We start from the raw sequence: 8,351 nt of genomic DNA, 5'->3' as shown, positions 1-8,351 counted from the left end.
GTTTGTGGTGTTGTGCGGATTCGTGAATAAGGAAGGAAAGGTTATAGAAAGATTTTTGGGTCTTAAGCATGTCACAGAAATAACATTAGATGTATTGAAAGGAGCTTTGTTTGAGTTGCTTTCTACACACGATTTGGACATTGCTAGAGTTCGAGGGCAAGGGTATAATGGAGTTTCGAATATGAAAGGTGAATTTAATGGTATTCAAAAACTCATTAGAGAAGAGAACCCATATGCTTTCGATGTCCATTGTTTTGTATATCAATTGTAATTGGTAGTCGTTTCTGTCGTAGGTAGTTGCACATCTATTCTTGAGTTCTTTGAATATGTTAATATGATTGTGACCACCACTAGTGCATCTTGCAAGAGGAATGATTTATTATCTAGCAAGCACCGTGAGAATTTATTGGCCAAGTTAGATAGCGGTGGTATTTTTTCTGGAAGAGGGAAACATCAAGAAACTAACTTGGCCAGACCTGGAGATACTAGATGGGGTTCTCATTACAAAACTTTAATCCGTATTGAATCCATGTGGGTTGCAGTGATAAAGGTGCTAGGGCTTGTGCAGGAAGATGCTCGAAATCCAATATCAGTGGGTGGTTTGATGACAATAATGGAGAGCTTCAACTTTGTGTTCATTATGAAGATGATGTTGAAAAAAATTTATATTACAAGTGAGTTATCTCTACTCTTGCAAAGAAAGGACCAAAATATTGTTGAGGCCATGTCATTGCTGATTGATGTGAAAGCACGTTTTCTTAACTTGAGGAATCATGGTTGGGAGCCATTGTTTGCGGAAGTCAAAATATTTTGTGAACAAAAGGAGATACCAATTCCAAATATGGATGAAACAGTACCAAGATGGGGCCAATCAAGGCAAAGTAATCAGCGTCACTCAAGACTATCATTATCGTGTTGACATATTTTTATGCAGCTCTTGATGCTATTAACACAGAGATGACTCATCGTTTCAGTGAGCTATCTTTAGAGTTGCTTATATATTTTTCTTCTCTTGATCCAAGAGACAAATTCTCTAAGTTTGATGTGCATAAGATTGCTAGACTTACGGAGATATATGACATAGATTTCTCTAATGGCAATCGTGCCATTATAAAAGATCAATTTGAAACATTCATTCTTCATGTTCGAAGAGTTCAAAATTTTATTAATTGTCAGGATCTTACAAGTCTAGCAATGAAGATGGTAGAAACCCAAAGACATATTGTGTTTCCATTAGTGTACCACCTTATTGAGTTGGTATTGGTACTACCAGTTGCAACAGCATGTGTTGAAAGAGTCTTCTCGGCCATGAACATCATCAAGACTGATTTGCGTAACAGGATATACAATGATTGACTCAATGACTTGATGTTGTGTTATATTGAGCGGGATTTATTCAGAGGAATAGATTCTATTGCTATTAAGAACAGGTTTCAAGACATAAAAATATTGAAGATGAATTTATCTAAGCCTTCTAGTTCTAGACATAATTAGTGGTTGTGGTTCTGCAAGTTTCTTTACTTAATTATTTCTATTGTCTTTGGTTATATTTGGTTACTTTGCTTAATTGTATATTACATATATGTTTACCTTCGGTTATTTTCTATTTTGCTGGTTCATATGGTTTTATCGACTGATGTTGGAGACTTGTTCGCTTCGCTTAATTATTACCTTAATTAAAATATTTTTTTTAAATTTTATTTTAAAGTTCACCCTACCTACTTTTGCCTGACTAGATCCATCACTGGATATGCATATGTTTCTTCGATGATAGATCCGAAGTAGAGGTTCTTCTTCTTTCTATCCCCTCTACTCTTCTTCTTCGTATCCCTCTATTTCTCCTCTTTTTACTCTTCCATACCAAAAATTGAAAAAGAGCTCCCAAATGCTCACGGAGATAGCTTGAGCCCCTCGCCGCTTGATCCGCAGCCGGGCTTCTTATCTTTCCCTTCCACTTCTCCTGCAGTGCTCTGGCTTTTTCCTTCTTTTATCATCTATCGCAGGCCAGTTGCACGCTACATACGGTGGAATGTGTCTAATCACCTATACAGTGGAATGTGTCTAATCACCTTCCTCAGTCCAAAACGTAAAATGTTCAGCCATTTATTTGGCAGTAACGATAATTAGACCATCCAGCTGCTAAACATTTACTCCATCCATTTCAAAATATATGACATATAAAAATTCAAAAAAAAAATCAAACTTCATAGATTTTGATCAATAATTAATCAAATTATGTAAATGTTTAGTGTACAAAAGATATATCAACAGATTCATATTTCACATATCTTTTAATAAAATATTAATTTTATAGCAATTGATAATTTATTGTAAGCGAAATTAATACTCAAAGTATACTTCAAAAGACTTTCTAAAATCCTAATGTCGAGGATTTATTCCTAACAATGTGTCCGGAAATAACGGGGTTACCTTCGTTGATCATAGATCGAGCATGAAGCGAGACGCACGTGATGTATACAGGTTCAGGCCTCTAGTTAGAGTAATATCCTACGTCTTGTGTGAGTGATTATATGTATGTATTCACTCGAGTACTGGTAATGTGACTAACCTATTGTAATAATTAGATTGGATCTAGTCTAACCTAGAGCTAAAGTCGCCGAGTTCCTCCAACGCTAATGTCCCGATGCATGCTTCCAATATCCGAGAGAAGAAAAAAAAAAGCCTCCCCGGGGGGTCTGGATTCCCTCCTTATATAAAAGTGATGTACCGTCTCATATCTAGCCGTAGTCGATAGAGAGCCCTTTTTCTCTTAATCCAAATAGATAGATTTGTCCTAGATACTAGTCTTCTCAAGTTGGATAAGTAATCGAGACCTTCCTAGTATAAACCTTTTAAATTCTGAGCGTATTAGGTATCGGGGATTCGGATCCATAATATTCAGAATTGTTAAGTATGCATATGTCATACCCTGTCCATATATGATATACTCCTTATGCGTATATACCCTATAGTTAGATATTCGACAGTAGCCCCCTAACTTTACTCAGCAGGAAGGATTTCTACAAGCACCTACTCAAGTACAGCTAAGTCCAAACCTAGTCGAGTAAGGTAGATCGAACTCATAGTCGAAAGAATCAAATAAGAAGATTCTTTGTTCCAAGTATCAAGTGGAAACACTTTTGGGTCAAGCGCCCTGTTGTTATCCGCACTTGAGACTCAATAAGAGTCAGTAATATCGACTTCTCGACATCTGTCTCTGAGTAGAGTTAAAAAAACCTTTCGAAATTTGAAAATAGAAGAATTTAATGCTTGCAGAATGCATACAGGTGTGCAGAGATTCGCACGACGTTATCATCCTGCTTTTCACACCAATCGAAGTGCCATAGTGTTTATCCAAAGCAGAAACAATTTCCGAGTCTCATCTTGAGGAAGGCCTATTTAATTACCTAAGGGGAGAACTTCACCGTCATTGTCTTATCCTCGTTGCCTCCTCTGCAGTCTCGCCCTTCAAGTTCATCCACCATTATTCGCCTTCTACTCAAAGACTTCATCTTTCACTTTGGATCTTGTGGCGGAAACTCTCGACTGGGCAACTTTGCCTTTAGGGGTGCTCGACACTATCTCCAACAAACTGCGACATCCAGAAGATCTTTCCTTCTTCCATTGTGTTTACACCTCATGGCTTGGAGTGCGTAGGACAATGGAATTTGCTTCTTGGATCCTAAAAGGACCGTTCGTGCATGAGGATGGCATGGTGGAGGTCCACCTCAGGGGAAGTGAAGCATTTTTCAACCTTCATCTTAGAGGTTTAGTCAGCGACAGTTGGAAGATGATTGGGGCCTCGAATGGGCTTTTGATCGCCATCGAGAGAGGGCATCAGATCAAATATAGGGTAATTAACCTGGTGACTAGATGGTTCTGTAATCTCCTATCGCTTTCCTATGATGCGTTCTGGGTTAACCTAGAGGGGTTCGCATTGTGCAAGGATAAGAAATTATTCATCATCATTGTTCTGAGGATGCCATGCTTTCATCTTCAGATGACAAAGGGAGTGCACGTTTATCTTATCAACAGACCACCACGATAGTTTCAAATCTCTAGTGGCAAGTTTTTGTGGCATATTTCGAATTTTCTGGATGGAGTGGCTTTAGGAGATCGATCGGGAGCTATGGCGACATTGGAACAATCGATGTCTGAGTTCAAGATCTGGCAACCTAGTCTGAGTGGTTCTCAACTGCTCCTGGTCGAGTCTCGCGTGTTTTTCCTGAAGGTTGGCGAGCAAATTGATGATCCAACCAAACATAATGCATTGATGTCGGTTTCCCTCCACACATTCGATGATGATATTTGGGAGCCACTAAAATAGGAGGTTATTCCTTGGGTGAAAGAAAGATCAATTCTGTTGAGCATGACCTCTGAAGCCATACCATCAGTACCTGGAGTTACCAATCCTGGTCGAATTCTTAGCTTTCGTCGAGTGAACTCGACTTACCACCAGGATGATTATGATGTGCTTGAAGTTTCCTATCATGACGAGATTTCTAGGACCATAAAATCCCTTGAGAGAAATTTCAAGTGGCATTTTTGTAAATAGATATCACCGAAGCTTTCTCCTTAGTCGAATAGTAGCATTCTTGTCTGATGGTTGTAATGAAATATTGTTGATATTTTTCCTATCTAACATGCTATTGTCACTATTTTCTTATCGATGAAATAAAGTTAGCATGAGTAGGTGCAATCTTGATCCGTAGGCGTGTAGACCACCTTCAAGACTTATTGATCGTATATTCATTGATATCTGAAAACTCAACTAGACAAATTATCATATGCCACTGCAACATGAACCTCTCTCTCGCAACGGATGTCTAACAACGGAATTTGGATTCGTTGCTACCTGTACATCACATAATATAACTTCCCAGCCAGCCCACGAATGCAAGGCATGCGGTTAACTCCTCCTGCAGATAGTCGATAGATTAGGGATTCACCCTTCTCCACGCCGCCCGCCCCTCGCCCTCTCTCTCGCAACGGATGTCTAACAACGGAATTTGGATTCGTTGCTACCTGTACATCACATAATATAACTTCCCAGTCAGCCCACGAATGCAAGGCCTGCGGTTAACTCCTCCTGCAGATAGTCGATAGATTAGGGATTCACCCTTCTCCACGCCGCCCGCCCCTCGCTTCCTATCTGCGACACCATCTTCCTCCCGTAGGCGCCGCGCTACCCCACAGCCAGGTCCTTCAGATCTAGCGGCGTTGAGCACAGGGCAAGCGGCGGCAGGATCTGATGGACGTTGCCGTCGTTTCCCTCGTAGCAACCCTTCTCCAATCAACGCCCCCCTGCGATTCCCTCCACCCTGCCAGACGCATGCACCTCGCCTTTGAACACGACCATGCCTGAGGTATTACCCCTCCCCTCCTCTACATGTGCATATGGATTGGTGAATGAATTTCGGAAATCACATTTGTTGCCACAATTTCTGCCTTCTACGCGGTGGCCTGCAGAGACCCAATCTAGCATGACGACAGCCATCCGTGATGGCCTCCACGTCTGCTATGTCGCACTCTGATAGCAACATGACGTTGTTCCCATGCTCTTCAAGGTTACATCCTTCCTCCCCTCCTCTGCTTGATTTGTTTGATTAGTACAATAATCTGCCTACCACCAACCTGTTCGTGAAAATACTCAGCACAAATGGACGAGATTTAAGACCTGCCCACCACATGTTCGATAGAATGCTTCTCTGAGGTACAAATTTTTTAATTACACCGCTTTAGCATTCAGTGCTTCTTAAATATTTTTAATATCATGCTCTGGAGACTGTAAAGTGTCATCTTGAACCTAAGAAATATGCTTTCAGGAGGAAATTTATTTATGTAAAGTCTATCTTACATTTGTATGAACTCATTGAAAACTTTCAGGTTCCAGCCTTGCAAGTTTCCTAGTCTTGCACAGCATATGCACTGTTATTTCTTTACCTTCTGAATCATAAAAATTCTAATTAATTGCTAGAGCTATCATGGTAAAGTTACATTATTTCCTTCACGTTTACTGACAATATATACACAGGAAACTTGAAGCTCTAGTTCAAGGGCATTGTTCTCTCGATAATGGAGCAAAGTCTTTTGTACCATACACTTTACATGACATGCTTGCACAAATACCTCGGAGATAATAATTTTTAATTTCCAATCTGCAAATGAGAATGATTTCTAGTGTAGATCATCGCAACTAATTACTAAGATTATCTTTTTCTTTCAGTTAAAGTACGAGAACATTGGACCGGAGACATTCAGACATTGTGTTGTTCTCCTTTCCATACTACCATTGTTAGTGAAGTATAAGGAACCACTGTAATTTTGGTGGATCTTCAGTTTCAGATGGGTCTGCATGAAAAAATGCCGATGCTTAACAGATCAAAGCTATGGCTTGTAACATTCTGCTTTGGGAAGATGCCTTATGTAATGTAAAATACAGGGAAATGATCAGGTGCGAGAACTCTTTCATTTATGTTTGAATCAGACTATAAGAGTACAAATATTCTTTACAATATTTCATTTTAAATTTGATGGAAAAACTGCCTGCTTATCTACAATATACAGACTTATAGCGCAATATGTCATTCTTATCGCTGTTTCCTCACATATAATATGCAAATCGCATTTACAGATGATTGATCAACACTTTATGCACGGTTCAAAAGATAGAGATGCAGATGGGTACCCGAAGAAGTCAGATCTTGTTAAATTAAATATGCTGTATGGCTGATGACAGCCGAAGATCGACCATGTTTTTTTTATTGTTTTGGGGAAAAAGTATGCATTGTTTAGTGGATGGTTTCAGCTCAGTCGGCTGAGCTATGATAACAAGTGTATCAATATATGTACAATGTATGATACTAAATTGTTAATAAAAATTCTTTTGAGAGCTCTCATGACATGTGGGTTTGTTTTCTATTATTGTTTTCTTAGTCCATGAGGAATCTGAAGTCCAGAAAATAACTGAAATCTATATACTGTTTATCTAAACAGTATTGTGCTTGTTCTAGATAGCAACATATATATGCGTTGGTGCAACATTAATATAACCGTTGCTAGCTTGCAACACTTACTTGCACCTCTTACCAACATATATATATGCGTTGCAATAGACCCTTGCAACGCCCCCTCCTGCAACGGATACTACATGTGTTGGTATAGCCCGTACCAACGCATAATAGGGCTTCTAGCAACGCATACATCCGTTGCTAAAGGGGTGTTCTCCTTGTAGTGTGCATGGCTCTCGAATAACCACTCGAGACAACCGTAAGAGTAAGGAAAAGACTTAGTGTAAAAATAAGAAAATAATGATGACCTTTTGCAAACTTTCACTGACTTGCGTGCTTGACTAGCGTACAGACATGAACTCGACAGAGAACATACATGGGATCAACTAGAACTTCATAACCTTTTTTAGCCATTAGGTGTGAGATGTCGGACAATCTCTTGTGTCTTTATGCTTTATTAGGTGTAGTTCACCGTCATCAACCCAACATATGCCTCTACTATCTCTTATCCAAAGCAACCGATGTAAAGCCAGTTAAACTTTTGCAAAAGATATATACAAAATTTAAAAAAGTAATGTATTATTATGTAGCCACCGACTCTTTAATCAAGGAGAAGATTACTCGATCTAAGAGTAGAAAGGAACATACCTGTGTTATTGAAAGTGTATGGTGTTGTAGCCCTCGACTATCTACTCGATGACTGGATCGAGTAAAGAGTAGAGCCGTAGCATCGAAAGTATGCAATGTAGCCCCTGACTCTCTGTTTGATATGATAATCAAGATAGAGAGTAGAGCATATGCACCAAACTATACTTGACGTGGCCCCTGTCCCTTCGCTCCATCACTGAATTCGAGTAGGAAGTAGAGTATAAGCACTGACATTATATGATGTAGCTCCTGGCTCTCAAGTTGGTGAGAAAGTAAAGCAAAAAACACCGAAAAAGTATGATGTAGCCCCTGACTCTCTAGTCGATAGTTGGATCGAGTGGAGAGTAGAGCATAAGAATTGACTTCCATTTCTCGACCACGTACTCGATGACTCCAGCCCCGAGCGGGTGGTTGAGATTATGTTATGGTCATCAAGTGTATTCAAACAGCCGGGTAGGTGAGCATTAAAAACCCACTCCTGCTCATGCTCGTTTTCACCGCAACCTCTAATTTGATGTGCAATAATTAGATCGCATCCCTCTTTGCAAAGATTAGATAGGTCATACCATCTTGGTAATGACTCGACTTCTGTCGGACACACCACACAATCGAGGCGATCTTGAAAATGTGATCGCTTCGGATCTTGACGGCTATGTTTACATAGTGTGACCCATTCCTATAGCTATAAATAGA

The 8,351-nt window shown here is 39.7% G+C and overlaps 1 long non-coding RNA gene across 1 annotated transcript; it reads left to right on the top strand.

The window, feature by feature from the left end:
• The first annotated feature begins 5,065 nt into the window (after positions 1 to 5,065).
• Positions 5,066 to 6,897, top strand: LOC133885366 (uncharacterized). The gene is made up of 3 exons (XR_009903217.1): positions 5,066 to 5,713; positions 6,227 to 6,454; positions 6,635 to 6,897. It is a non-coding gene; the product is annotated as an uncharacterized LOC133885366 (long non-coding RNA).
• Positions 6,898 to 8,351: the final 1,454 nt, after the last annotated feature.

The sequence above is a fragment of the Phragmites australis genome, chromosome 11, assembly GCF_958298935.1.
Source record: "Phragmites australis chromosome 11, lpPhrAust1.1, whole genome shotgun sequence".
NCBI lineage: Eukaryota > Viridiplantae > Streptophyta > Magnoliopsida > Poales > Poaceae > Phragmites > Phragmites australis.
This window is presented reverse-complemented; position numbering and strand designations above follow the sequence as displayed.